The following is a 23,775-nucleotide window of genomic DNA, read 5'->3' as shown; positions in this document are numbered from 1 at the left end:
GGTTCAAAAGTTATGAGGTTTCCAAGTTTAAACTCGTTTTAGGCTAAAAAAAATTAAAAAATAAAAAGGGGTGCAACACGAGGACTTCCCGGGAGGTCACCCATCCTAGTACTACTCTCGCCCAAGCACGCTTAACTGCGGAGTTCTGATGGGATCCGGTGCATTAGTGCTGGTATGATCGCACCCGTCAGTACATCACTCTCGTTTCTATATATCCTTTTCCCGGCCAATCCAAGTGTAAGGCCGTGGGGCCCACATGATTTTCTTGCCGTTTTGTTTCGAGCGAAAAAGTGCATCGAGGTTAACGGCGTTAAGAAAGCATCAAAAACACCTTGAGAATCCGCTTTCGATCTTTTTTACGTGCCATAACTTTCCGCAGCCCGTTTGAGGGTCAAAACGGCTGAATTTGAGCCCGAAAAATTGCGCCCCCTATTCACCGCCCATTATGGTTTCTGGGGCTTTCCGAAATGGTGCTATGGGCGACGTAGTTCCTCACGGTTCAAAAGTTATGAGGTTTCCAAGTTTAAACTCGTTTTAGGCTAAAAAAAAATTAAAAAATAAAAAGGGGTGCAACACGAGGACTTCCCGGGAGGTCACCCATCCTAGTACTACTCTCGCCCAAGCACGCTTAACTGCGGAGTTCTGATGGGATCCGGTGCATTAGTGCTGGTATGATCGCACCCGTCAGTACATCACTCTCGTTTCTATATATCCTTTTCCCGGCCAATCCAAGTGTAAGGCCGTGGGGCCCACATGATTTTCTTGCCGTTTTGTTTCGAGCGAAAAAGTGCATCGAGGTTAACGGCGTTAAGAAAGCATCAAAAACACCTTGAGAATCCGCTTTCGATCTTTTTTACGTGCCATAACTTTCCGCAGCCCGTTTGAGGGTCAAAACGGCTGAATTTGAGCCCGAAAAATTGCGCCCCCTATTCACCGCCCATTATGGTTTCTGGGGCTTTCCGAAATGGTGCTATGGGCGACGTAGTTCCTCACGGTTCAAAAGTTATGAGGTTTCCAAGTTTAAACTCGTTTTAGGCTAAAAAAAAATTAAAAAATAAAAAGGGGTGCAACACGAGGACTTCCCGGGAGGTCACCCATCCTAGTACTACTCTCGCCCAAGCACGCTTAACTGCGGAGTTCTGATGGGATCCGGTGCATTAGTGCTGGTATGATCGCACCCGTCAGTACATCACTCTCGTTTCTATATATCCTTTTCCCGGCCAATCCAAGTGTAAGGCCGTGGGGCCCACATGATTTTCTTGCCGTTTTGTTTCGAGCGAAAAAGTGCATCGAGGTTAACGGCGTTAAGAAAGCATCAAAAACACCTTGAGAATCCGCTTTCGATCTTTTTTACGTGCCATAACTTTCCGCAGCCCGTTTGAGGGTCAAAACGGCTGAATTTGAGCCCGAAAAATTGCGCCCCCTATTCACCGCCCATTATGGTTTCTGGGGCTTTCCGAAATGGTGCTATGGGCGACGTAGTTCCTCACGGTTCAAAAGTTATGAGGTTTCCAAGTTTAAACTCGTTTTAGGCTAAAAAAAAATTAAAAAATAAAAAGGGGTGCAACACGAGGACTTCCCGGGAGGTCACCCATCCTAGTACTACTCTCGCCCAAGCACGCTTAACTGCGGAGTTCTGATGGGATCCGGTGCATTAGTGCTGGTATGATCGCACCCGTCAGTACATCACTCTCGTTTCTATATATCCTTTTCCCGGCCAATCCAAGTGTAAGGCCGTGGGGCCCACATGATTTTCTTGCCGTTTTGTTTCGAGCGAAAAAGTGCATCGAGGTTAACGGCGTTAAGAAAGCATCAAAAACACCTTGAGAATCCGCTTTCGATCTTTTTTACGTGCCATAACTTTCCGCAGCCCGTTTGAGGGTCAAAACGGCTGAATTTGAGCCCGAAAAATTGCGCCCCCTATTCACCGCCCATTATGGTTTCTGGGGCTTTCCGAAATGGTGCTATGGGCGACGTAGTTCCTCACGGTTCAAAAGTTATGAGGTTTCCAAGTTTAAACTCGTTTTAGGCTAAAAAAAAATTAAAAAATAAAAAGGGGTGCAACACGAGGACTTCCCGGGAGGTCACCCATCCTAGTACTACTCTCGCCCAAGCACGCTTAACTGCGGAGTTCTGATGGGATCCGGTGCATTAGTGCTGGTATGATCGCACCCGTCAGTACATCACTCTCGTTTCTATATATCCTTTTCCCGGCCAATCCAAGTGTAAGGCCGTGGGGCCCACATGATTTTCTTGCCGTTTTGTTTCGAGCGAAAAAGTGCATCGAGGTTAACGGCGTTAAGAAAGCATCAAAAACACCTTGAGAATCCGCTTTCGATCTTTTTTACGTGCCATAACTTTCCGCAGCCCGTTTGAGGGTCAAAACGGCTGAATTTGAGCCCGAAAAATTGCGCCCCCTATTCACCGCCCATTATGGTTTCTGGGGCTTTCCGAAATGGTGCTATGGGCGACGTAGTTCCTCACGGTTCAAAAGTTATGAGGTTTCCAAGTTTAAACTCGTTTTAGGCTAAAAAAAAATTAAAAAATAAAAAGGGGTGCAACACGAGGACTTCCCGGGAGGTCACCCATCCTAGTACTACTCTCGCCCAAGCACGCTTAACTGCGGAGTTCTGATGGGATCCGGTGCATTAGTGCTGGTATGATCGCACCCGTCAGTACATCACTCTCGTTTCTATATATCCTTTTCCCGGCCAATCCAAGTGTAAGGCCGTGGGGCCCACATGATTTTCTTGCCGTTTTGTTTCGAGCGAAAAAGTGCATCGAGGTTAACGGCGTTAAGAAAGCATCAAAAACACCTTGAGAATCCGCTTTCGATCTTTTTTACGTGCCATAACTTTCCGCAGCCCGTTTGAGGGTCAAAACGGCTGAATTTGAGCCCGAAAAATTGCGCCCCCTATTCACCGCCCATTATGGTTTCTGGGGCTTTCCGAAATGGTGCTATGGGCGACGTAGTTCCTCACGGTTCAAAAGTTATGAGGTTTCCAAGTTTAAACTCGTTTTAGGCTAAAAAAAAATTAAAAAATAAAAAGGGGTGCAACACGAGGACTTCCCGGGAGGTCACCCATCCTAGTACTACTCTCGCCCAAGCACGCTTAACTGCGGAGTTCTGATGGGATCCGGTGCATTAGTGCTGGTATGATCGCACCCGTCAGTACATCACTCTCGTTTCTATATATCCTTTTCCCGGCCAATCCAAGTGTAAGGCCGTGGGGCCCACATGATTTTCTTGCCGTTTTGTTTCGAGCGAAAAAGTGCATCGAGGTTAACGGCGTTAAGAAAGCATCAAAAACACCTTGAGAATCCGCTTTCGATCTTTTTTACGTGCCATAACTTTCCGCAGCCCGTTTGAGGGTCAAAACGGCTGAATTTGAGCCCGAAAAATTGCGCCCCCTATTCACCGCCCATTATGGTTTCTGGGGCTTTCCGAAATGGTGCTATGGGCGACGTAGTTCCTCACGGTTCAAAAGTTATGAGGTTTCCAAGTTTAAACTCGTTTTAGGCTAAAAAAAAATTAAAAAATAAAAAGGGGTGCAACACGAGGACTTCCCGGGAGGTCACCCATCCTAGTACTACTCTCGCCCAAGCACGCTTAACTGCGGAGTTCTGATGGGATCCGGTGCATTAGTGCTGGTATGATCGCACCCGTCAGTACATCACTCTCGTTTCTATATATCCTTTTCCCGGCCAATCCAAGTGTAAGGCCGTGGGGCCCACATGATTTTCTTGCCGTTTTGTTTCGAGCGAAAAAGTGCATCGAGGTTAACGGCGTTAAGAAAGCATCAAAAACACCTTGAGAATCCGCTTTCGATCTTTTTTACGTGCCATAACTTTCCGCAGCCCGTTTGAGGGTCAAAACGGCTGAATTTGAGCCCGAAAAATTGCGCCCCCTATTCACCGCCCATTATGGTTTCTGGGGCTTTCCGAAATGGTGCTATGGGCGACGTAGTTCCTCACGGTTCAAAAGTTATGAGGTTTCCAAGTTTAAACTCGTTTTAGGCTAAAAAAAAATTAAAAAATAAAAAGGGGTGCAACACGAGGACTTCCCGGGAGGTCACCCATCCTAGTACTACTCTCGCCCAAGCACGCTTAACTGCGGAGTTCTGATGGGATCCGGTGCATTAGTGCTGGTATGATCGCACCCGTCAGTACATCACTCTCGTTTCTATATATCCTTTTCCCGGCCAATCCAAGTGTAAGGCCGTGGGGCCCACATGATTTTCTTGCCGTTTTGTTTCGAGCGAAAAAGTGCATCGAGGTTAACGGCGTTAAGAAAGCATCAAAAACACCTTGAGAATCCGCTTTCGATCTTTTTTACGTGCCATAACTTTCCGCAGCCCGTTTGAGGGTCAAAACGGCTGAATTTGAGCCCGAAAAATTGCGCCCCCTATTCACCGCCCATTATGGTTTCTGGGGCTTTCCGAAATGGTGCTATGGGCGACGTAGTTCCTCACGGTTCAAAAGTTATGAGGTTTCCAAGTTTAAACTCGTTTTAGGCTAAAAAAAAATTAAAAAATAAAAAGGGGTGCAACACGAGGACTTCCCGGGAGGTCACCCATCCTAGTACTACTCTCGCCCAAGCACGCTTAACTGCGGAGTTCTGATGGGATCCGGTGCATTAGTGCTGGTATGATCGCACCCGTCAGTACATCACTCTCGTTTCTATATATCCTTTTCCCGGCCAATCCAAGTGTAAGGCCGTGGGGCCCACATGATTTTCTTGCCGTTTTGTTTCGAGCGAAAAAGTGCATCGAGGTTAACGGCGTTAAGAAAGCATCAAAAACACCTTGAGAATCCGCTTTCGATCTTTTTTACGTGCCATAACTTTCCGCAGCCCGTTTGAGGGTCAAAACGGCTGAATTTGAGCCCGAAAAATTGCGCCCCCTATTCACCGCCCATTATGGTTTCTGGGGCTTTCCGAAATGGTGCTATGGGCGACGTAGTTCCTCACGGTTCAAAAGTTATGAGGTTTCCAAGTTTAAACTCGTTTTAGGCTAAAAAAAAATTAAAAAATAAAAAGGGGTGCAACACGAGGACTTCCCGGGAGGTCACCCATCCTAGTACTACTCTCGCCCAAGCACGCTTAACTGCGGAGTTCTGATGGGATCCGGTGCATTAGTGCTGGTATGATCGCACCCGTCAGTACATCACTCTCGTTTCTATATATCCTTTTCCCGGCCAATCCAAGTGTAAGGCCGTGGGGCCCACATGATTTTCTTGCCGTTTTGTTTCGAGCGAAAAAGTGCATCGAGGTTAACGGCGTTAAGAAAGCATCAAAAACACCTTGAGAATCCGCTTTCGATCTTTTTTACGTGCCATAACTTTCCGCAGCCCGTTTGAGGGTCAAAACGGCTGAATTTGAGCCCGAAAAATTGCGCCCCCTATTCACCGCCCATTATGGTTTCTGGGGCTTTCCGAAATGGTGCTATGGGCGACGTAGTTCCTCACGGTTCAAAAGTTATGAGGTTTCCAAGTTTAAACTCGTTTTAGGCTAAAAAAAAATTAAAAAATAAAAAGGGGTGCAACACGAGGACTTCCCGGGAGGTCACCCATCCTAGTACTACTCTCGCCCAAGCACGCTTAACTGCGGAGTTCTGATGGGATCCGGTGCATTAGTGCTGGTATGATCGCACCCGTCAGTACATCACTCTCGTTTCTATATATCCTTTTCCCGGCCAATCCAAGTGTAAGGCCGTGGGGCCCACATGATTTTCTTGCCGTTTTGTTTCGAGCGAAAAAGTGCATCGAGGTTAACGGCGTTAAGAAAGCATCAAAAACACCTTGAGAATCCGCTTTCGATCTTTTTTACGTGCCATAACTTTCCGCAGCCCGTTTGAGGGTCAAAACGGCTGAATTTGAGCCCGAAAAATTGCGCCCCCTATTCACCGCCCATTATGGTTTCTGGGGCTTTCCGAAATGGTGCTATGGGCGACGTAGTTCCTCACGGTTCAAAAGTTATGAGGTTTCCAAGTTTAAACTCGTTTTAGGCTAAAAAAAAATTAAAAAATAAAAAGGGGTGCAACACGAGGACTTCCCGGGAGGTCACCCATCCTAGTACTACTCTCGCCCAAGCACGCTTAACTGCGGAGTTCTGATGGGATCCGGTGCATTAGTGCTGGTATGATCGCACCCGTCAGTACATCACTCTCGTTTCTATATATCCTTTTCCCGGCCAATCCAAGTGTAAGGCCGTGGGGCCCACATGATTTTCTTGCCGTTTTGTTTCGAGCGAAAAAGTGCATCGAGGTTAACGGCGTTAAGAAAGCATCAAAAACACCTTGAGAATCCGCTTTCGATCTTTTTTACGTGCCATAACTTTCCGCAGCCCGTTTGAGGGTCAAAACGGCTGAATTTGAGCCCGAAAAATTGCGCCCCCTATTCACCGCCCATTATGGTTTCTGGGGCTTTCCGAAATGGTGCTATGGGCGACGTAGTTCCTCACGGTTCAAAAGTTATGAGGTTTCCAAGTTTAAACTCGTTTTAGGCTAAAAAAAAATTAAAAAATAAAAAGGGGTGCAACACGAGGACTTCCCGGGAGGTCACCCATCCTAGTACTACTCTCGCCCAAGCACGCTTAACTGCGGAGTTCTGATGGGATCCGGTGCATTAGTGCTGGTATGATCGCACCCGTCAGTACATCACTCTCGTTTCTATATATCCTTTTCCCGGCCAATCCAAGTGTAAGGCCGTGGGGCCCACATGATTTTCTTGCCGTTTTGTTTCGAGCGAAAAAGTGCATCGAGGTTAACGGCGTTAAGAAAGCATCAAAAACACCTTGAGAATCCGCTTTCGATCTTTTTTACGTGCCATAACTTTCCGCAGCCCGTTTGAGGGTCAAAACGGCTGAATTTGAGCCCGAAAAATTGCGCCCCCTATTCACCGCCCATTATGGTTTCTGGGGCTTTCCGAAATGGTGCTATGGGCGACGTAGTTCCTCACGGTTCAAAAGTTATGAGGTTTCCAAGTTTAAACTCGTTTTAGGCTAAAAAAAAATTAAAAAATAAAAAGGGGTGCAACACGAGGACTTCCCGGGAGGTCACCCATCCTAGTACTACTCTCGCCCAAGCACGCTTAACTGCGGAGTTCTGATGGGATCCGGTGCATTAGTGCTGGTATGATCGCACCCGTCAGTACATCACTCTCGTTTCTATATATCCTTTTCCCGGCCAATCCAAGTGTAAGGCCGTGGGGCCCACATGATTTTCTTGCCGTTTTGTTTCGAGCGAAAAAGTGCATCGAGGTTAACGGCGTTAAGAAAGCATCAAAAACACCTTGAGAATCCGCTTTCGATCTTTTTTACGTGCCATAACTTTCCGCAGCCCGTTTGAGGGTCAAAACGGCTGAATTTGAGCCCGAAAAATTGCGCCCCCTATTCACCGCCCATTATGGTTTCTGGGGCTTTCCGAAATGGTGCTATGGGCGACGTAGTTCCTCACGGTTCAAAAGTTATGAGGTTTCCAAGTTTAAACTCGTTTTAGGCTAAAAAAAAATTAAAAAATAAAAAGGGGTGCAACACGAGGACTTCCCGGGAGGTCACCCATCCTAGTACTACTCTCGCCCAAGCACGCTTAACTGCGGAGTTCTGATGGGATCCGGTGCATTAGTGCTGGTATGATCGCACCCGTCAGTACATCACTCTCGTTTCTATATATCCTTTTCCCGGCCAATCCAAGTGTAAGGCCGTGGGGCCCACATGATTTTCTTGCCGTTTTGTTTCGAGCGAAAAAGTGCATCGAGGTTAACGGCGTTAAGAAAGCATCAAAAACACCTTGAGAATCCGCTTTCGATCTTTTTTACGTGCCATAACTTTCCGCAGCCCGTTTGAGGGTCAAAACGGCTGAATTTGAGCCCGAAAAATTGCGCCCCCTATTCACCGCCCATTATGGTTTCTGGGGCTTTCCGAAATGGTGCTATGGGCGACGTAGTTCCTCACGGTTCAAAAGTTATGAGGTTTCCAAGTTTAAACTCGTTTTAGGCTAAAAAAAAATTAAAAAATAAAAAGGGGTGCAACACGAGGACTTCCCGGGAGGTCACCCATCCTAGTACTACTCTCGCCCAAGCACGCTTAACTGCGGAGTTCTGATGGGATCCGGTGCATTAGTGCTGGTATGATCGCACCCGTCAGTACATCACTCTCGTTTCTATATATCCTTTTCCCGGCCAATCCAAGTGTAAGGCCGTGGGGCCCACATGATTTTCTTGCCGTTTTGTTTCGAGCGAAAAAGTGCATCGAGGTTAACGGCGTTAAGAAAGCATCAAAAACACCTTGAGAATCCGCTTTCGATCTTTTTTACGTGCCATAACTTTCCGCAGCCCGTTTGAGGGTCAAAACGGCTGAATTTGAGCCCGAAAAATTGCGCCCCCTATTCACCGCCCATTATGGTTTCTGGGGCTTTCCGAAATGGTGCTATGGGCGACGTAGTTCCTCACGGTTCAAAAGTTATGAGGTTTCCAAGTTTAAACTCGTTTTAGGCTAAAAAAAAATTAAAAAATAAAAAGGGGTGCAACACGAGGACTTCCCGGGAGGTCACCCATCCTAGTACTACTCTCGCCCAAGCACGCTTAACTGCGGAGTTCTGATGGGATCCGGTGCATTAGTGCTGGTATGATCGCACCCGTCAGTACATCACTCTCGTTTCTATATATCCTTTTCCCGGCCAATCCAAGTGTAAGGCCGTGGGGCCCACATGATTTTCTTGCCGTTTTGTTTCGAGCGAAAAAGTGCATCGAGGTTAACGGCGTTAAGAAAGCATCAAAAACACCTTGAGAATCCGCTTTCGATCTTTTTTACGTGCCATAACTTTCCGCAGCCCGTTTGAGGGTCAAAACGGCTGAATTTGAGCCCGAAAAATTGCGCCCCCTATTCACCGCCCATTATGGTTTCTGGGGCTTTCCGAAATGGTGCTATGGGCGACGTAGTTCCTCACGGTTCAAAAGTTATGAGGTTTCCAAGTTTAAACTCGTTTTAGGCTAAAAAAAAATTAAAAAATAAAAAGGGGTGCAACACGAGGACTTCCCGGGAGGTCACCCATCCTAGTACTACTCTCGCCCAAGCACGCTTAACTGCGGAGTTCTGATGGGATCCGGTGCATTAGTGCTGGTATGATCGCACCCGTCAGTACATCACTCTCGTTTCTATATATCCTTTTCCCGGCCAATCCAAGTGTAAGGCCGTGGGGCCCACATGATTTTCTTGCCGTTTTGTTTCGAGCGAAAAAGTGCATCGAGGTTAACGGCGTTAAGAAAGCATCAAAAACACCTTGAGAATCCGCTTTCGATCTTTTTTACGTGCCATAACTTTCCGCAGCCCGTTTGAGGGTCAAAACGGCTGAATTTGAGCCCGAAAAATTGCGCCCCCTATTCACCGCCCATTATGGTTTCTGGGGCTTTCCGAAATGGTGCTATGGGCGACGTAGTTCCTCACGGTTCAAAAGTTATGAGGTTTCCAAGTTTAAACTCGTTTTAGGCTAAAAAAAAATTAAAAAATAAAAAGGGGTGCAACACGAGGACTTCCCGGGAGGTCACCCATCCTAGTACTACTCTCGCCCAAGCACGCTTAACTGCGGAGTTCTGATGGGATCCGGTGCATTAGTGCTGGTATGATCGCACCCGTCAGTACATCACTCTCGTTTCTATATATCCTTTTCCCGGCCAATCCAAGTGTAAGGCCGTGGGGCCCACATGATTTTCTTGCCGTTTTGTTTCGAGCGAAAAAGTGCATCGAGGTTAACGGCGTTAAGAAAGCATCAAAAACACCTTGAGAATCCGCTTTCGATCTTTTTTACGTGCCATAACTTTCCGCAGCCCGTTTGAGGGTCAAAACGGCTGAATTTGAGCCCGAAAAATTGCGCCCCCTATTCACCGCCCATTATGGTTTCTGGGGCTTTCCGAAATGGTGCTATGGGCGACGTAGTTCCTCACGGTTCAAAAGTTATGAGGTTTCCAAGTTTAAACTCGTTTTAGGCTAAAAAAAAATTAAAAAATAAAAAGGGGTGCAACACGAGGACTTCCCGGGAGGTCACCCATCCTAGTACTACTCTCGCCCAAGCACGCTTAACTGCGGAGTTCTGATGGGATCCGGTGCATTAGTGCTGGTATGATCGCACCCGTCAGTACATCACTCTCGTTTCTATATATCCTTTTCCCGGCCAATCCAAGTGTAAGGCCGTGGGGCCCACATGATTTTCTTGCCGTTTTGTTTCGAGCGAAAAAGTGCATCGAGGTTAACGGCGTTAAGAAAGCATCAAAAACACCTTGAGAATCCGCTTTCGATCTTTTTTACGTGCCATAACTTTCCGCAGCCCGTTTGAGGGTCAAAACGGCTGAATTTGAGCCCGAAAAATTGCGCCCCCTATTCACCGCCCATTATGGTTTCTGGGGCTTTCCGAAATGGTGCTATGGGCGACGTAGTTCCTCACGGTTCAAAAGTTATGAGGTTTCCAAGTTTAAACTCGTTTTAGGCTAAAAAAAAATTAAAATAAAAAGGGGTGCAACACGAGGACTTCCCGGGAGGTCACCCATCCTAGTACTACTCTCGCCCAAGCACGCTTAACTGCGGAGTTCTGATGGGATCCGGTGCATTAGTGCTGGTATGATCGCACCCGTCAGTACATCACTCTCGTTTCTATATATCCTTTTCCCGGCCAATCCAAGTGTAAGGCCGTGGGGCCCACATGATTTTCTTGCCGTTTTGTTTCGAGCGAAAAAGTGCATCGAGGTTAACGGCGTTAAGAAAGCATCAAAAACACCTTGAGAATCCGCTTTCGATCTTTTTTACGTGCCATAACTTTCCGCAGCCCGTTTGAGGGTCAAAACGGCTGAATTTGAGCCCGAAAAATTGCGCCCCCTATTCACCGCCCATTATGGTTTCTGGGGCTTTCCGAAATGGTGCTATGGGCGACGTAGTTCCTCACGGTTCAAAAGTTATGAGGTTTCCAAGTTTAAACTCGTTTTAGGCTAAAAAAAAATTAAAAAATAAAAAGGGGTGCAACACGAGGACTTCCCGGGAGGTCACCCATCCTAGTACTACTCTCGCCCAAGCACGCTTAACTGCGGAGTTCTGATGGGATCCGGTGCATTAGTGCTGGTATGATCGCACCCGTCAGTACATCACTCTCGTTTCTATATATCCTTTTCCCGGCCAATCCAAGTGTAAGGCCGTGGGGCCCACATGATTTTCTTGCCGTTTTGTTTCGAGCGAAAAAGTGCATCGAGGTTAACGGCGTTAAGAAAGCATCAAAAACACCTTGAGAATCCGCTTTCGATCTTTTTTACGTGCCATAACTTTCCGCAGCCCGTTTGAGGGTCAAAACGGCTGAATTTGAGCCCGAAAAATTGCGCCCCTATTCACCGCCCATTATGGTTTCTGGGGCTTTCCGAAATGGTGCTATGGGCGACGTAGTTCCTCACGGTTCAAAAGTTATGAGGTTTCCAAGTTTAAACTCGTTTTAGGCTAAAAAAAAATAAAAAATAAAAAGGGGTGCAACACGAGGACTTCCCGGGAGGTCACCCATCCTAGTACTACTCTCGCCCAAGCACGCTTAACTGCGGAGTTCTGATCCGGATCCGGGCATTGGTGGATGATCGCACCCGTCAGTCATCACTCTCGTTTCCTATATTTCTTTTCGGTTCATCGTTAAGGTCGTGCCGGGCCCGTAGGGTCTTGTGTGGCCCTTCGTTGATTTTCGTTCGATCGTTGTTTCGGGTCGAGGTGTTCGGGTTCGATCAAAAAAAGACCTAAAAATCAAAACATTCTCGATCTTTTTTCCGAACTTTCAGCCGTTTTAGGGTCAAAATTTGATTTTTGAGCCCAAAAATTGTCCCCTAAACATGCGCCCCCAACAAAATTCGGGCTTCCTAATGGTGCTTATGGTTTCGACGGCTTTCCTCACGGTTCAAGCAGTTATTAATTTCATTTTAAGTTACTCGTTTCAAGGTTAAAATCGTTTAAGGTTAAACGGGTAATTAAACAAACAATAGGGTAAACTTCCCGGGAGGTCACCCATCCGGTACTACTCTACTCTCGCACGGCTCAACTGCGGGGTTAAATGCGGAGGCCTGAGGATCCGGGCATTAGTGCTGGTATGATCGCACCCGTCAGTACATCACTCTCGTTTCTATATATCTTTTCCGGCCAATCCAAGTGTAAGGCCGTGGGGCCCACATGATTTTCTTGCCGTTTTGTTTCGAGCGAAAAAGTGCATCGAGGTTAACGGCGTTAAGAAAGCATCAAAAACACCTTGAGAATCCGCTTTCGATCTTTTTTACGTGCCATAACTTTCCGCAGCCCGTTTGAGGGTCAAAACGGCTGAATTTGAGCCCGAAAAATTGCGCCCCCTATTCACCGCCCATTATGGTTTCTGGGGCTTTCCGAAATGGTGCTATGGGCGACGTAGTTCCTCACGGTTCAAAAGTTATGAGGTTTCCAAGTTTAAACTCGTTTTAGGCTAAAAAAAAATAAAAAAAATAAAAAGGGGTGCAACACGAGGACTTCCCGGGAGGTCACCCATCCTAGTACTACTCTCGCCCAAGCACGCTTAACTGCGGAGTTCTGATGGGATCCGGTGCATTAGTGCTGGTATGATCGCACCCGTCAGTACATCACTCTCGTTTCTATATATCCTTTTCCCGGCCAATCCAAGTGTAAGGCCGTGGGGCCCACATGATTTTCTTGCCGTTTTGTTTCGAGCGAAAAAGTGCATCGAGGTTAACGGCGTTAAGAAAGCATCAAAAACACCTTGAGAATCCGCTTTCGATCTTTTTACGTGCCATAACTTTCCGCAGCCCGTTTGAGGGTCAAAACGGCTGAATTTGAGCCCGAAAAATTGCGCCCCCTATTCACCGCCCATTATGGTTTCTGGGGCTTTCCGAAATGGTGCTATGGGCGACGTAGTTCCTCACGGTTCAAAAGTTATGAGGTTCCAAGTTTAAACTCGTTTTAGGCTAAAAAAAAATAAAAAAAAAAAAGGGGTGCAACACGAGGACTTCCCGGGAGGTCACCCATCCTAGTACTACTCTCGCCCAAGCACGCTTAACTGCGGAGTTCTGATGGGATCCGGTGCATTAGTGCTGGTATGATCGCACCCGTCAGTACATCACTCTCGTTTCTATATATCCTTTTCCCGGCCAATCCAAGTGTAAGGCCGTGGGGCCCACATGATTTTCTTGCCGTTTTGTTTCGAGCGAAAAAGTGCATCGAGGTTAACGGCGTTAAGAAAGCATCAAAAACACCTTGAGAATCCGCTTTCGATCTTTTTACGTGCCATAACTTTCCGCAGCCCGTTTGAGGGTCAAACGGCGGCTGAATTTGAGCCCGAAAAATTGCGCCCCTATTCACGCCCATTATGGTTCTGGGGCTTTCCGAAATGGTGCTATGGGCGACGTAGTTCCTCACGGTTCAAAAGTTATGAGGTTTCCAAGTTTAAACTCGTTTTAGGCTAAAAAAAATTAAAAAATAAAAAGGGGTGCAACACGAGGACTTCCCGGGAGGTCACCCATCCTAGTACTACTCTCGCCCAAGCACGCTTAACTGCGGAGTTCTGATGGGATCCGGTGCATTAGTGCTGGTATGATCGCACCCGTCAGTACATCACTCTCGTTTCTATATATCCTTTTCCGGCCAATCCAAGTGTAAGGCCGTGGGGCCCACATGATTTTCTTGCCGTTTTGTTTCGAGCGAAAAAGTGCATCGAGGTTAACGGCGTTAAGAAAGCATCAAAAACACCTTGAGAATCCGCTTTCGATCTTTTTTACGTGCCATAACTTTCCGCAGCCCGTTTGAGGGTCAAAACGGCTGAATTTGAGCCCGAAAAATTGCGCCCCCTATTCACCGCCCATTATGGTTTCTGGGGCTTTCCGAAATGGTGCTATGGGCGACGTAGTTCCTCACGGTTCAAAAGTTATGAGGTTTCCAAGTTTAACTCGTTTTAGGCTAAAAAAAAATTAAAAATAAAAAGGGGTGCAACACGAGGACTTCCCGGGAGGTCACCCATCCTAGTACTACTCTCGCCCAAGCACGCTTAACTGCGGAGTTCTGATGGGATCCGGTGCATTAGTGCTGGTATGATCGCACCCGTCAGTACATCACTCTCGTTTCTATATATCCTTTTCCCGGCCAATCCAAGTGTAAGGCCGTGGGGCCCACATGATTTTCTTGCCGTTTTGTTTCGAGCGAAAAAGTGCATCGAGGTTAACGGCGTTAAGAAAGCATCAAAAACACCTTGAGAATCCGCTTTCGATCTTTTTTACGTGCCATAACTTCCGCAGCCCGTTTGAGGGTCAAAACGGCTGAATTTGAGCCCGAAAAATTGCGCCCCCTATTCACCGCCCATTATGGTTTCTGGGGCTTTCCGAAATGGTGCTATGGGCGACGTAGTTCCTCACGGTTCAAAAGTTATGAGGTTTCCAAGTTTAAACTCGTTTTAGGCTAAAAAAAAATTAAAAAATAAAAAGGGGTGCAACACGAGGACTTCCCGGGAGGTCACCCATCCTAGTACTACTCTCGCCCAAGCACGCTTAACTGCGGAGTTCTGATGGGATCCGGTGCATTAGTGCTGGTATGATCGCACCCGTCAGTACATCACTCTCGTTTCTATATATCCTTTTCCCGGCCAATCCAAGTGTAAGGCCGTGGGGCCCACATGATTTTCTTGCCGTTTTGTTTCGAGCGAAAAAGTGCATCGAGGTTAACGGCGTTAAGAAAGCATCAAAAACACCTTGAGAATCCGCTTTCGATCTTTTTTACGTGCCATAACTTTCCGCAGCCCGTTTGAGGGTCAAAACGGCTGAATTTGAGCCCGAAAAATTGCGCCCCCTATTCACCGCCCATTATGGTTTCTGGGGCTTTCCGAAATGGTGCTATGGGCGACGTAGTTCCTCACGGTTCAAAAGTTATGAGGTTTCCAAGTTTAAACTCGTTTTAGGCTAAAAAAAAATAAAAAAATAAAAAGGGGTGCAACACGAGGACTTCCCGGGAGGTCACCCATCCTAGTACTACTCTCGCCCAAGCACGCTTAACTGCGGAGTTCTGATGGGATCCGGTGCATTAGTGCTGGTATGATCGCACCCGTCAGTACATCACTCTCGTTTCTATATATCCTTTTCCCGGCCAATCCAAGTGTAAGGCCGTGGGGCCCACATGATTTTCTTGCCGTTTTGTTTCGAGCGAAAAAGTGCATCGAGGTTAACGGCGTTAAGAAAGCATCAAAAACACCTTGAGAATCCGCTTTCGATCTTTTTTACGTGCCATAACTTTCCGCAGCCCGTTTGAGGGTCAAAACGGCTGAATTTGAGCCCGAAAAATTGCGCCCCCTATTCACCGCCCATTATGGTTTCTGGGCTTTCCGAAATGGTGCTATGGGCGACGTAGTTCCTCACGGTTCAAAAGTTATGAGGTTTCCAAGTTTAACTCGTTTTAGGCTAAAAAAAAATTAAAAAATAAAAAGGGTGCAACACGAGGACTTCCCGGGAGGTCACCCATCCTAGTACTACTCTCGCCCAAGCACGCTTAACTGCGGAGTTCTGATGGGATCCGGTGCATTAGTGCTGGTATGATCGCACCCGTCAGTACATCACTCTCGTTTCTATATATCCTTTTCCGGCCAATCCAAGTGTAAGGCCGTGGGGCCCACATGATTTTCTTGCCGTTTTGTTTCGAGCGAAAAAGTGCATCGAGGTTAACGGCGTTAAGAAAGCATCAAAAACACTTGAGAATCCGCTTTCGATCTTTTTTACGTGCCATAACTTTCCGCAGCCCGTTTGAGGGTCAAAACGGCTGAATTTGAGCCCGAAAAATTGCGCCCCCTATTCACCGCCCATTATGGTTTCTGGGGCTTTCCGAAATGGTGCTATGGGCGACGTAGTTCCTCACGGTTCAAAAGTTATGAGGTTTCCAAGTTTAAACTCGTTTTAGGCTAAAAAAAAATTAAAAAATAAAAAGGGGTGCAACACGAGGACTTCCCGGGAGGTCACCCATCCTAGTACTACTCTCGCCCAAGCACGCTTAACTGCGGAGTTCTGATGGGATCCGGTGCATTAGTGCTGGTATGATCGCACCCGTCAGTACATCACTCTCGTTTCTATATATCTTTTCCCGGCCAATCCAAGTGTAAGGCCGTGGGGCCCACATGATTTTCTTGCCGTTTTGTTTCGAGCGAAAAAGTGCATCGAGGTTAACGGCGTTAAGAAAGCATCAAAAAACCTGAGAATCCGCTTTCGATCTTTTTTACGTGCCATAACTTTCCGCAGCCCGTTTGAGGGTCAAAACGGCTGAATTTGAGCCCGAAAAATTGCGCCCCCTATTCACCGCCCATTATGGTTTCTGGGGCTTTCCGAAATGGTGCTATGGGCGACGTAGTTCCTCACGGTTCAAAAGTTATGAGGTTTCCAAGTTTAAACTCGTTTTAGGCTAAAAAAAAATTAAAAAAATAAAAAGGGGTGCAACACGAGGACTTCCCGGGAGGTCACCCATCCTAGTACTACTCTCGCCCAAGCACGCTTAACTGCGGAGTTCTGATGGGATCCGGTGCATTAGTGCTGGTATGATCGCACCCGTCAGTACATCACTCTCGTTTCTATATATCCTTTTCCCGGCCAATCCAAGTGTAAGGCCGTGGGGCCCACATGATTTTCTTGCCGTTTTGTTTCGAGCGAAAAGTGCATCGAGGTTAACGGCGTTAAGAAAGCATCAAAAACACCTTGAGAATCCGCTTTCGATCTTTTTTACGTGCCATAACTTTCCGCAGCCCGTTTGAGGGTCAAAACGGCTGAATTTGAGCCCGAAAAATTGCGCCCCCCTATTCACCGCCCATTATGGTTTCTGGGGCTTTCCGAAATGGTGCTATGGGCGACGTAGTTCCTCACGGTTCAAAAGTTATGAGGTTTCCAAGTTTAAACTCGTTTTAGGCTAAAAAAAAATTAAAAAATAAAAAGGGGTGCAACACGAGGACTTCCCGGGAGGTCACCCATCCTAGTACTACTCTCGCCCAAGCACGCTTAACTGCGGAGTTCTGATGGGATCCGGTGCATTAGTGCTGGTATGATCGCACCCGTCAGTACATCACTCTCGTTTCTATATATCCTTTTCCCGGCCAATCCAAGTGTAAGGCCGTGGGGCCCACATGATTTTCTTGCCGTTTTGTTTCGAGCGAAAAAGTGCATCGAGGTTAACGGCGTTAAGAAAGCATCAAAAACACCTTGAGAATCCGCTTTCGATCTTTTTTACGTGCCATAACTTTCCGCAGCCCGTTTGAGGGTCAAAACGGCTGAATTTGAGCCCGAAAAATTGCACCCCTATTCACCGCCCATTATGGTTTCTGGGGCTTTCCGAAATGGTGCTATGGGCGACGTAGTTCCTCACGGTTCAAAAGTTATGAGGTTTCCAAGTTTAAACTCGTTTTAGGCTAAAAAAAAATTAAAAAATAAAAAGGGGTGCAACACGAGGACTTCCCGGGAGGTCACCCATCCTAGTACTACTCTCGCCCAAGCACGCTTAACTGCGGAGTTCTGATGGGATCCGGTGCATTAGTGCTGGTATGATCGCACCCGTCAGTACATCACTCTCGTTTCTATATATCATTTCCGGCCAATCCAAGTGTAAGGCCGTGGGGCCCACATGATTTTCTTGCCGTTTTGTTTCGAGCGAAAAAGTGCATCGAGGTTAACGGCGTTAAGAAAGCATCAAAAACACCTTGAGAATCCGCTTTCGATCTTTTTTACGTGCCATAACTTTCCGCAGCCCGTTTGAGGGTCAAAACGGCTGAATTTGAGCCCGAAAAATTGCGCCCCTATTCACCGCCCATTATGGTTTCTGGGGCTTTCCGAAATGGTGCTATGGGCGACGTAGTTCCTCACGGTTCAAAAGTTATGAGTTTCCAAGTTTAAACTCGTTTTAGGCTAAAAAAAAATTAAAAAATAAAAAGGGGTGCAACACGAGGACTTCCCGGGAGGTCACCCATCCTAGTACTACTCTCGCCCAAGCACGCTTAACTGCGGAGTTCTGATGGGATCCGGTGCATTAGTGCTGGTATGATCGCACCCGTCAGTACATCACTCTCGTTTCTATATATCCTTTCCCGGCCAATCCAAGTGTAAGGCCGTGGGGCCCACATGATTTTCTTGCCGTTTTGTTTCGAGCGAAAAGTGCATCGAGGTTAACGGCGTTAAGAAAGCATCAAAAACACCTTGAGAATCCGCTTTCGATCTTTTTTACGTGCCATAACTTTCCGCAGCCCGTTTGAGGGTCAAAACGGCTGAATTTGAGCCCGAAAAATTGCGCCCCTATTCACCGCCCATTATGGTTTCTGGGGCTTTCCGAAATGGTGCTATGGGCGACGTAGTTCCTCACGGTTCAAAAGTTATGAGGTTTCCAAGTTTAAACTCGTTTTAGGCTAAAAAAAAATTAAAAAATAAAAGGGGTGCAACACGAGGACTTCCCGGGAGGTCACCCATCCTAGTACTACTCTCGCCCAAGCACGCTTAACTGCGGAGTTCTGATGGGATCCGGTGCATTAGTGCTGGTATGATCGCACCCGTCAGTACATCACTCTCGTTTCTATATATCCTTTTCCGGCCAATCCAAGTGTAAGGCCGTGGGGCCCACATGATTTTCTTGCCGTTTTGTTTCGAGCGAAAAGTGCATCGAGGTTAACGGCGTTAAGAAAGCATCAAAACACCCTTGAGAATCCGCTTTCGATCTTTTTTACGTGCCATAACTTTCCGCAGCCCGTTTGAGGGTCAAAACGGCTGAATTTGAGCCCGAAAAATTGCGCCCCCTATTCACCGCCCATTATGGTTTCTGGGCTTTCCGAAATGGTGCTATGGGCGACGTAGTTCCTCACGGTTCAAAAGTTATGAGGTTTCCAAGTTTAAACTCGTTTTAGGCTAAAAAAAAATTAAAAAATAAAAAGGGGTGCAACACGAGGACTTCCCGGGAGGTCACCCATCCTAGTACTACTCTCGCCCAAGCACGCTTAACTGCGGAGTTCTGATGGGATCCGGTGCATTAGTGCTGGTATGATCGCACCCGTCAGTACATCACTCTCGTTTCTATATATCATTTTCCCGGCCAATCCAAGTGTAAGGCCGTGGGGCCCACATGATTTTCTTGCCGTTTTGTTTCGAGCGAAAAAGTGCATCGAGGTTAACGGCGTTAAGAAAGCATCAAAAACACCTTGAGAATCCGCTTTCGATCTTTTTACGTGCCATAACTTTCCGCAGCCCGTTTGAGGGTCAAAACGGCTGAATTTGAGCCCGAAAAATTGCGCCCCCTATTCACCGCCCATTATGGTTTCTGGGGCTTTCCGAAATGGTGCTATGGGCGACGTAGTTCCTCACGGTTCAAAAGTTATGAGGTTTCCAAGTTTAAACTCGTTTTAGGCTAAAAAAAATTAAAAAATAAAAAGGGGTGCAACACGAGGACTTCCCGGGAGGTCACCCATCCTAGTACTACTCTCGCCCAAGCACGCTTAACTGCGGAGTTCTGATGGGATCCGGTGCATTAGTGCTGGTATGATCGCACCCGTCAGTACATCACTCTCGTTTCTATATATCCTTTTCCCGGCCAATCCAAGTGTAAGGCCGTGGGGCCCACATGATTTTCTTGCCGTTTTGTTTCGAGCGAAAAAGTGCATCGAGGTTAACGGCGTTAAGAAAGCATCAAAAACACCTGAGAATCCGCTTTCGATCTTTTTTACGTGCCATAACTTTCCGCAGCCCGTTTGAGGGTCAAAACGGCTGAATTTGAGCCCGAAAAATTGCGCCCCCTATTCACCGCCCATTATGGTTTCTGGGGCTTTCCGAAATGGTGCTATGGGCGACGTAGTTCCTCACGGTTCAAAAGTTATGAGGTTTCCAAGTTTAAACTCGTTTTAGGCTAAAAAAAAATTAAAAAATAAAAAGGGGTGCAACACGAGGACTTCCCGGGAGGTCACCCATCCTAGTACTACTCTCGCCCAAGCACGCTTAACTGCGGAGTTCTGATGGGATCCGGTGCATTAGTGCTGGTATGATCGCACCCGTCAGTACATCACTCTCGTTTCTATATATCTTTTCCCGGCCAATCCAAGTGTAAGGCCGTGGGGCCCACATGATTTTCTTGCCGTTTTGTTTCGAGCGAAAAAGTGCATCGAGGTTAACGGCGTTAAGAAAGCATCAAAAACACTTGAGAATCCGCTTTCGATCTTTTTACGTGCCATAACTTTCCGCAGCCCGTTTGAGGGTCAAAACGGCTGAATTTGAGCCCGAAAAATTGCGCCCCCTATTCACCGCCCATTATGGTTTCTGGGCTTTCCGAAATGGTGCTATGGGCGACGTAGTTCCTCACGGTTCAAAAGTTATGAGGTTTCCAAGTTTAAACTCGTTTTAGGCTAAAAAAAAAATTAAAAAATAAAAAGGGGTGCAACACGAGGACTTCCCGGGAGGTCACCCATCCTAGTACTACTCTCGCCCAAGCACGCTTAACTGCGGAGTTCTGATGGGATCCGGTGCATTAGTGCTGGTATGATCGCACCCGTCAGTACATCACTCTCGTTTCTATATATCCTTTTCCCGGCCAATCCAAGTGTAAGGCCGTGGGGCCACATGATTTTCTTGCCGTTTTGTTTCGAGCGAAAAAGTGCATCGAGGTTAACGGCGTTAAGAAAGCATCAAAAACACCTTGAGAATCCGCTTTCGATCTTTTTTACGTGCCATAACTTTCCGCAGCCCGTTTGAGGGTCAAAACGGCTGAATTTGAGCCCGAAAAATTGCGCCCCCTATTCACCGCCCATTATGGTTTCTGGGGCTTTCCGAAATGGTGCTATGGGCGACGTAGTTCCTCACGGTTCAAAAGTTATGAGGTTTCCAAGTTTAGACTCGTTTTAAGGTAAAAAAAAAAATTAAAAAATAAAAAGGGGTGCAACACGAGGACTTCCCGGGAGGTCACCCATCCTAGTACTACTCTCGCCCAAGCACGCTTAACTGCGGAGTTCTGATGGGATCCGGTGCATTAGTGCTGGTATGATCGCACCCGTCAGTACATCACTCTCGTTTCTATATATCTTTTCCGGCCAATCCAAGTGTAAGGCCGTGGGGCCCACATGATTTTCTTGCCGTTTTGTTTCGAGCGAAAAAGTGCATCGAGGTTAACGGCGTTAAGAAAGCATCAAAAACACCTTGAGAATCCGCTTTCGATCTTTTTTACGTGCCATAACTTTCCGCAGCCCGTTTGAGGGTCAAAACGGCTGAATTTGAGCCCGAAAAATTGCGCCCCCTATTCACCGCCCATTATGGTTTCTGGGCTTTCCGAAATGGTGCTATGGGCGACGTAGTTCCTCACGGTTCAAAAGTTATGAGGTTTCCAAGTTTAAACTCGTTTTAGGCTAAAAAAAAATTAAAAAATAAAAAGGGGTGCAACACGAGGACTTCCCGGGAGGTCACCCATCCTAGTACTACTACTCTCGCCCAAGCACGCTTAACTGCGGAGTTCTGATGGGATCCGGTGCATTAGTGCTGGTATGATCGCACCCGTCAGTACATCACTCTCGTTTCTATATATCCTTTTCCCGGCCAATCCAAGTGTAAGGCCGTGGGGCCCACATGATTTTCTTGCCGTTTTGTTTCGAGCGAAAAAGTGCATCGAGGTTAACGGCGTTAAGAAAGCATCAAAACAACCCTTGAGAATCCGCTTTCGATCTTTTTTACGTGCCATAACTTTCCGCAGCCCGTTTGAGGGTCAAAACGGCTGAATTTGAGCCCGAAAAATTGCGCCCCTATTCACCGCCATTATGGTTTCTGGGCTTTCCGAAATGGTGCTATGGGCGACGTAGTTCCTCACGGTTCAAAAGTTATGAGGTTTCCAAGTTTAAACTCGTTTTAGGCTAAAAAAAATTAAAAATAAAAAGGGGTGCAACACGAGGACTTCCCGGGAGGTCACCCATCCTAGTACTACTCTCGCCCAAGCACGCTTTAACTGCGGAGTTCTGATGGGATCCGGTGCATTAGTGCTGGTATGATCGCACCCGTCAGTACATCACTCTCGTTTCTATATATCATTTTCCCGGCCAATCCAAGTGTAAGGCCGTGGGGCCCACATGATTTTCTTGCCGTTTTGTTTCGAGCGAAAAAGTGCATCGAGGTTAACGGCGTTAAGAAAGCATCAAAAACACCTTGAGAATCCGCTTTCGATCTTTTTTACGTGCCATAACTTTCCGCAGCCCGTTTGAGGGTCAAAACGGCTGAATTTGAGCCCGAAAATTGCGCCCCTATTCACCGCCCATTATGGTTTCTGGGGCTTTCCGAAATGGTGCTATGGGCGACGTAGTTCCTCACGGTTCAAAAGTTATGAGGTTTCCAAGTTTAAACTCGTTTTAGGCTAAAAAAAAAATTAAAAAATAAAAAGGGGTGCAACACGAGGACTTCCCGGGAGGTCACCCATCCTAGTACTACTCTCGCCCAAGCACGCTTAACTGCGGAGTTCTGATGGGATCCGGTGCATTAGTGCTGGTATGATCGCACCCGTCAGTAGTACATCACTCTCGTTTCTATATATCTTTTCCCGGCAATCCAAGTGTAAGGCCGTGGGGCCCACATGATTTTTGCCGTTTTGTTTCGAGCGAAAAAGTGCATCGAGGTTAACGGCGTTAAGAAAGCATCAAAAACACCTTGAGAATCCGCTTTCGATCTTTTTTACGTGCCATAACTTTCCGCAGCCCGTTTGAGGGTCAAAACGGCTGAATTTGAGCCCGAAAAATTGCGCCCCTATTCACCGCCCATTATGGTTTCTGGGGCTTTCCGAAATGGTGCTATGGGCGACGTAGTTCCTCACGGTTCAAAAGTTATGAGGTTTCCAAGTTTAAACTCGTTTTAGGCTAAAAAAAAAATTAAAAAATAAAAAGGGTGCAACACGAGGACTTCCCGGGAGGTCACCCATCCTAGTACTACTCTCGCCCAAGCACGCTTAACTGCGGAGTTCTGATGGGATCCGGTGTGCATTAGTGCTGGTATGATCGCACCCGTCAGTACATCACTCTCGTTTCTATATATCCTTTCCGGCCAATCCAAGTGTAAGGCCGTGGGGCCACATGATTTTCTTGCCGTTTTGTTTCGAGCGAAAAAGTGCATCGAGGTTAACGGCGTTAAGAAAGCATCAAAAACACCTGAGAATCCGCTTTCGATCTTTTTTACGTGCCATAACTTTCCGCAGCCCGTTTGAGGGTCAAAAACGGCTGAATTTGAGCCCGAAAAATTGCGCCCCTATTCACCGCCCATTATGGTTTCTGGGGCTTTCCGAAATGGTGCTATGGGCGACGTAGTTCCTCACGGTTCAAAAGTTATGAGGTTTCCAAGTTTAAACTCGTTTTAGGCTAAAAAAAAAATAAAAAATAAAAGGGGTGCAACACGAGGACTTCCCGGGAGGTCACCCATCCTAGTACTACTCTCGCCCAGCACGCTTAACTGCGGAGTTCTGATGGGATCCGGTGCATTAGTGCTGGTATGATCGCACCCGTCAGTACATCACTCTCGTCTATATATCATTTTTCCCGCCAATCCAAGTGTAAGGCCGTGGGGCCCACATGATTTTCTTGCCGTTTTGTTTCGAGCGAAAAAGTGCATCGAGGTTAACGGCGTTAAGAAAGCATCAAAAACACCTTGAGAATCCGCTTTCGATCTTTTTTACGTGCCATAACTTTCCGCAGCCCGTTTGAGGGTCAAAACGGCTGAATTTGAGCCCGAAAAATTGCGCCCCCTATTCACGCCCATATGGTTTCTGGGGCTTTCCGA

General features: G+C 47.0%; 46 non-coding genes and 1 pseudogene across 46 annotated transcripts; all 47 read right to left on the bottom strand.

The window, feature by feature from the left end:
* Positions 1-67: 67 nt before the first annotated feature.
* LOC125605476 lies at positions 68-186 on the bottom strand. The gene has a single exon (XR_007336958.1). It is a non-coding gene; the product is annotated as a 5S ribosomal RNA (ribosomal RNA).
* Positions 187-564: 378 nt separating this feature from the next.
* LOC125605475 lies at positions 565-683 on the bottom strand. The gene has a single exon (XR_007336957.1). It is a non-coding gene; the product is annotated as a 5S ribosomal RNA (ribosomal RNA).
* Positions 684-1,061: 378 nt separating this feature from the next.
* LOC125605474 lies at positions 1,062-1,180 on the bottom strand. The gene has a single exon (XR_007336956.1). It is a non-coding gene; the product is annotated as a 5S ribosomal RNA (ribosomal RNA).
* A 378-nt stretch (positions 1,181-1,558) lies between these two features.
* On the bottom strand, positions 1,559-1,677 carry LOC125605473. Its single transcript, XR_007336955.1, has one exon. It is a non-coding gene; the product is annotated as a 5S ribosomal RNA (ribosomal RNA).
* A 378-nt stretch (positions 1,678-2,055) lies between these two features.
* Positions 2,056-2,174, bottom strand: LOC125605472. The gene has a single exon (XR_007336954.1). It is a non-coding gene; the product is annotated as a 5S ribosomal RNA (ribosomal RNA).
* A 378-nt stretch (positions 2,175-2,552) lies between these two features.
* LOC125605471 lies at positions 2,553-2,671 on the bottom strand. Its single transcript, XR_007336953.1, has one exon. It is a non-coding gene; the product is annotated as a 5S ribosomal RNA (ribosomal RNA).
* A 378-nt stretch (positions 2,672-3,049) lies between these two features.
* On the bottom strand, positions 3,050-3,168 carry LOC125605469. Its single transcript, XR_007336951.1, has one exon. It is a non-coding gene; the product is annotated as a 5S ribosomal RNA (ribosomal RNA).
* Positions 3,169-3,546: 378 nt separating this feature from the next.
* Positions 3,547-3,665, bottom strand: LOC125605468. The gene has a single exon (XR_007336950.1). It is a non-coding gene; the product is annotated as a 5S ribosomal RNA (ribosomal RNA).
* Positions 3,666-4,043: 378 nt separating this feature from the next.
* On the bottom strand, positions 4,044-4,162 carry LOC125605467. Its single transcript, XR_007336949.1, has one exon. It is a non-coding gene; the product is annotated as a 5S ribosomal RNA (ribosomal RNA).
* A 378-nt stretch (positions 4,163-4,540) lies between these two features.
* Positions 4,541-4,659, bottom strand: LOC125605466. The gene has a single exon (XR_007336948.1). It is a non-coding gene; the product is annotated as a 5S ribosomal RNA (ribosomal RNA).
* Positions 4,660-5,037: 378 nt separating this feature from the next.
* LOC125605465 lies at positions 5,038-5,156 on the bottom strand. The gene has a single exon (XR_007336947.1). It is a non-coding gene; the product is annotated as a 5S ribosomal RNA (ribosomal RNA).
* A 378-nt stretch (positions 5,157-5,534) lies between these two features.
* On the bottom strand, positions 5,535-5,653 carry LOC125605464. The gene has a single exon (XR_007336946.1). It is a non-coding gene; the product is annotated as a 5S ribosomal RNA (ribosomal RNA).
* A 378-nt stretch (positions 5,654-6,031) lies between these two features.
* Positions 6,032-6,150, bottom strand: LOC125605463. The gene has a single exon (XR_007336945.1). It is a non-coding gene; the product is annotated as a 5S ribosomal RNA (ribosomal RNA).
* Positions 6,151-6,528: 378 nt separating this feature from the next.
* LOC125605462 lies at positions 6,529-6,647 on the bottom strand. The gene has a single exon (XR_007336944.1). It is a non-coding gene; the product is annotated as a 5S ribosomal RNA (ribosomal RNA).
* Positions 6,648-7,025: 378 nt separating this feature from the next.
* LOC125605461 lies at positions 7,026-7,144 on the bottom strand. The gene has a single exon (XR_007336943.1). It is a non-coding gene; the product is annotated as a 5S ribosomal RNA (ribosomal RNA).
* A 378-nt stretch (positions 7,145-7,522) lies between these two features.
* LOC125605460 lies at positions 7,523-7,641 on the bottom strand. The gene has a single exon (XR_007336942.1). It is a non-coding gene; the product is annotated as a 5S ribosomal RNA (ribosomal RNA).
* Positions 7,642-8,019: 378 nt separating this feature from the next.
* Positions 8,020-8,138, bottom strand: LOC125605458. Its single transcript, XR_007336940.1, has one exon. It is a non-coding gene; the product is annotated as a 5S ribosomal RNA (ribosomal RNA).
* A 378-nt stretch (positions 8,139-8,516) lies between these two features.
* On the bottom strand, positions 8,517-8,635 carry LOC125605457. The gene has a single exon (XR_007336939.1). It is a non-coding gene; the product is annotated as a 5S ribosomal RNA (ribosomal RNA).
* Positions 8,636-9,013: 378 nt separating this feature from the next.
* LOC125605456 lies at positions 9,014-9,132 on the bottom strand. Its single transcript, XR_007336938.1, has one exon. It is a non-coding gene; the product is annotated as a 5S ribosomal RNA (ribosomal RNA).
* Positions 9,133-9,510: 378 nt separating this feature from the next.
* On the bottom strand, positions 9,511-9,629 carry LOC125605455. The gene has a single exon (XR_007336937.1). It is a non-coding gene; the product is annotated as a 5S ribosomal RNA (ribosomal RNA).
* Positions 9,630-10,007: 378 nt separating this feature from the next.
* On the bottom strand, positions 10,008-10,126 carry LOC125605454. The gene has a single exon (XR_007336936.1). It is a non-coding gene; the product is annotated as a 5S ribosomal RNA (ribosomal RNA).
* Positions 10,127-10,502: 376 nt separating this feature from the next.
* On the bottom strand, positions 10,503-10,621 carry LOC125605453. Its single transcript, XR_007336935.1, has one exon. It is a non-coding gene; the product is annotated as a 5S ribosomal RNA (ribosomal RNA).
* Positions 10,622-10,999: 378 nt separating this feature from the next.
* LOC125605452 lies at positions 11,000-11,118 on the bottom strand. The gene has a single exon (XR_007336934.1). It is a non-coding gene; the product is annotated as a 5S ribosomal RNA (ribosomal RNA).
* Positions 11,119-11,494: 376 nt separating this feature from the next.
* On the bottom strand, positions 11,495-11,609 carry LOC125605449 (annotated as a pseudogene).
* Positions 11,610-12,490: 881 nt separating this feature from the next.
* Positions 12,491-12,609, bottom strand: LOC125605451. Its single transcript, XR_007336933.1, has one exon. It is a non-coding gene; the product is annotated as a 5S ribosomal RNA (ribosomal RNA).
* A 375-nt stretch (positions 12,610-12,984) lies between these two features.
* LOC125605450 lies at positions 12,985-13,103 on the bottom strand. The gene has a single exon (XR_007336932.1). It is a non-coding gene; the product is annotated as a 5S ribosomal RNA (ribosomal RNA).
* Positions 13,104-13,478: 375 nt separating this feature from the next.
* Positions 13,479-13,597, bottom strand: LOC125605448. The gene has a single exon (XR_007336931.1). It is a non-coding gene; the product is annotated as a 5S ribosomal RNA (ribosomal RNA).
* Positions 13,598-13,972: 375 nt separating this feature from the next.
* LOC125605436 lies at positions 13,973-14,091 on the bottom strand. The gene has a single exon (XR_007336923.1). It is a non-coding gene; the product is annotated as a 5S ribosomal RNA (ribosomal RNA).
* Positions 14,092-14,468: 377 nt separating this feature from the next.
* On the bottom strand, positions 14,469-14,587 carry LOC125605425. The gene has a single exon (XR_007336912.1). It is a non-coding gene; the product is annotated as a 5S ribosomal RNA (ribosomal RNA).
* Positions 14,588-14,965: 378 nt separating this feature from the next.
* Positions 14,966-15,084, bottom strand: LOC125605414. Its single transcript, XR_007336901.1, has one exon. It is a non-coding gene; the product is annotated as a 5S ribosomal RNA (ribosomal RNA).
* A 375-nt stretch (positions 15,085-15,459) lies between these two features.
* LOC125605413 lies at positions 15,460-15,578 on the bottom strand. The gene has a single exon (XR_007336900.1). It is a non-coding gene; the product is annotated as a 5S ribosomal RNA (ribosomal RNA).
* A 376-nt stretch (positions 15,579-15,954) lies between these two features.
* Positions 15,955-16,073, bottom strand: LOC125605403. The gene has a single exon (XR_007336890.1). It is a non-coding gene; the product is annotated as a 5S ribosomal RNA (ribosomal RNA).
* Positions 16,074-16,449: 376 nt separating this feature from the next.
* LOC125605392 lies at positions 16,450-16,568 on the bottom strand. Its single transcript, XR_007336879.1, has one exon. It is a non-coding gene; the product is annotated as a 5S ribosomal RNA (ribosomal RNA).
* Positions 16,569-16,946: 378 nt separating this feature from the next.
* On the bottom strand, positions 16,947-17,065 carry LOC125605381. Its single transcript, XR_007336868.1, has one exon. It is a non-coding gene; the product is annotated as a 5S ribosomal RNA (ribosomal RNA).
* Positions 17,066-17,442: 377 nt separating this feature from the next.
* On the bottom strand, positions 17,443-17,561 carry LOC125605370. The gene has a single exon (XR_007336857.1). It is a non-coding gene; the product is annotated as a 5S ribosomal RNA (ribosomal RNA).
* Positions 17,562-17,935: 374 nt separating this feature from the next.
* LOC125605359 lies at positions 17,936-18,054 on the bottom strand. Its single transcript, XR_007336846.1, has one exon. It is a non-coding gene; the product is annotated as a 5S ribosomal RNA (ribosomal RNA).
* Positions 18,055-18,428: 374 nt separating this feature from the next.
* On the bottom strand, positions 18,429-18,547 carry LOC125605348. The gene has a single exon (XR_007336835.1). It is a non-coding gene; the product is annotated as a 5S ribosomal RNA (ribosomal RNA).
* Positions 18,548-18,922: 375 nt separating this feature from the next.
* On the bottom strand, positions 18,923-19,041 carry LOC125605337. Its single transcript, XR_007336823.1, has one exon. It is a non-coding gene; the product is annotated as a 5S ribosomal RNA (ribosomal RNA).
* A 376-nt stretch (positions 19,042-19,417) lies between these two features.
* LOC125605481 lies at positions 19,418-19,536 on the bottom strand. Its single transcript, XR_007336963.1, has one exon. It is a non-coding gene; the product is annotated as a 5S ribosomal RNA (ribosomal RNA).
* Positions 19,537-19,913: 377 nt separating this feature from the next.
* LOC125605470 lies at positions 19,914-20,032 on the bottom strand. The gene has a single exon (XR_007336952.1). It is a non-coding gene; the product is annotated as a 5S ribosomal RNA (ribosomal RNA).
* A 375-nt stretch (positions 20,033-20,407) lies between these two features.
* LOC125605459 lies at positions 20,408-20,526 on the bottom strand. The gene has a single exon (XR_007336941.1). It is a non-coding gene; the product is annotated as a 5S ribosomal RNA (ribosomal RNA).
* Positions 20,527-20,905: 379 nt separating this feature from the next.
* On the bottom strand, positions 20,906-21,024 carry LOC125605442. The gene has a single exon (XR_007336929.1). It is a non-coding gene; the product is annotated as a 5S ribosomal RNA (ribosomal RNA).
* Positions 21,025-21,399: 375 nt separating this feature from the next.
* On the bottom strand, positions 21,400-21,521 carry LOC125605428. The gene has a single exon (XR_007336915.1). It is a non-coding gene; the product is annotated as a 5S ribosomal RNA (ribosomal RNA).
* Positions 21,522-21,895: 374 nt separating this feature from the next.
* On the bottom strand, positions 21,896-22,015 carry LOC125605426. The gene has a single exon (XR_007336913.1). It is a non-coding gene; the product is annotated as a 5S ribosomal RNA (ribosomal RNA).
* Positions 22,016-22,392: 377 nt separating this feature from the next.
* LOC125605331 lies at positions 22,393-22,511 on the bottom strand. The gene has a single exon (XR_007336816.1). It is a non-coding gene; the product is annotated as a 5S ribosomal RNA (ribosomal RNA).
* Positions 22,512-22,887: 376 nt separating this feature from the next.
* Positions 22,888-23,008, bottom strand: LOC125605421. Its single transcript, XR_007336908.1, has one exon. It is a non-coding gene; the product is annotated as a 5S ribosomal RNA (ribosomal RNA).
* Positions 23,009-23,381: 373 nt separating this feature from the next.
* On the bottom strand, positions 23,382-23,499 carry LOC125605433. The gene has a single exon (XR_007336920.1). It is a non-coding gene; the product is annotated as a 5S ribosomal RNA (ribosomal RNA).
* Between the last annotated feature and the right edge of the window lie 276 nt (positions 23,500-23,775).

This window comes from Brassica napus, unplaced genomic scaffold (genome assembly GCF_020379485.1).
Source record: "Brassica napus cultivar Da-Ae unplaced genomic scaffold, Da-Ae ScsIHWf_750;HRSCAF=1086, whole genome shotgun sequence".
Lineage (NCBI taxonomy): Eukaryota > Viridiplantae > Streptophyta > Magnoliopsida > Brassicales > Brassicaceae > Brassica > Brassica napus.
Note: the sequence above shows the minus strand (reverse complement) of the source record. Positions and strands in the feature narration are given on the sequence as shown.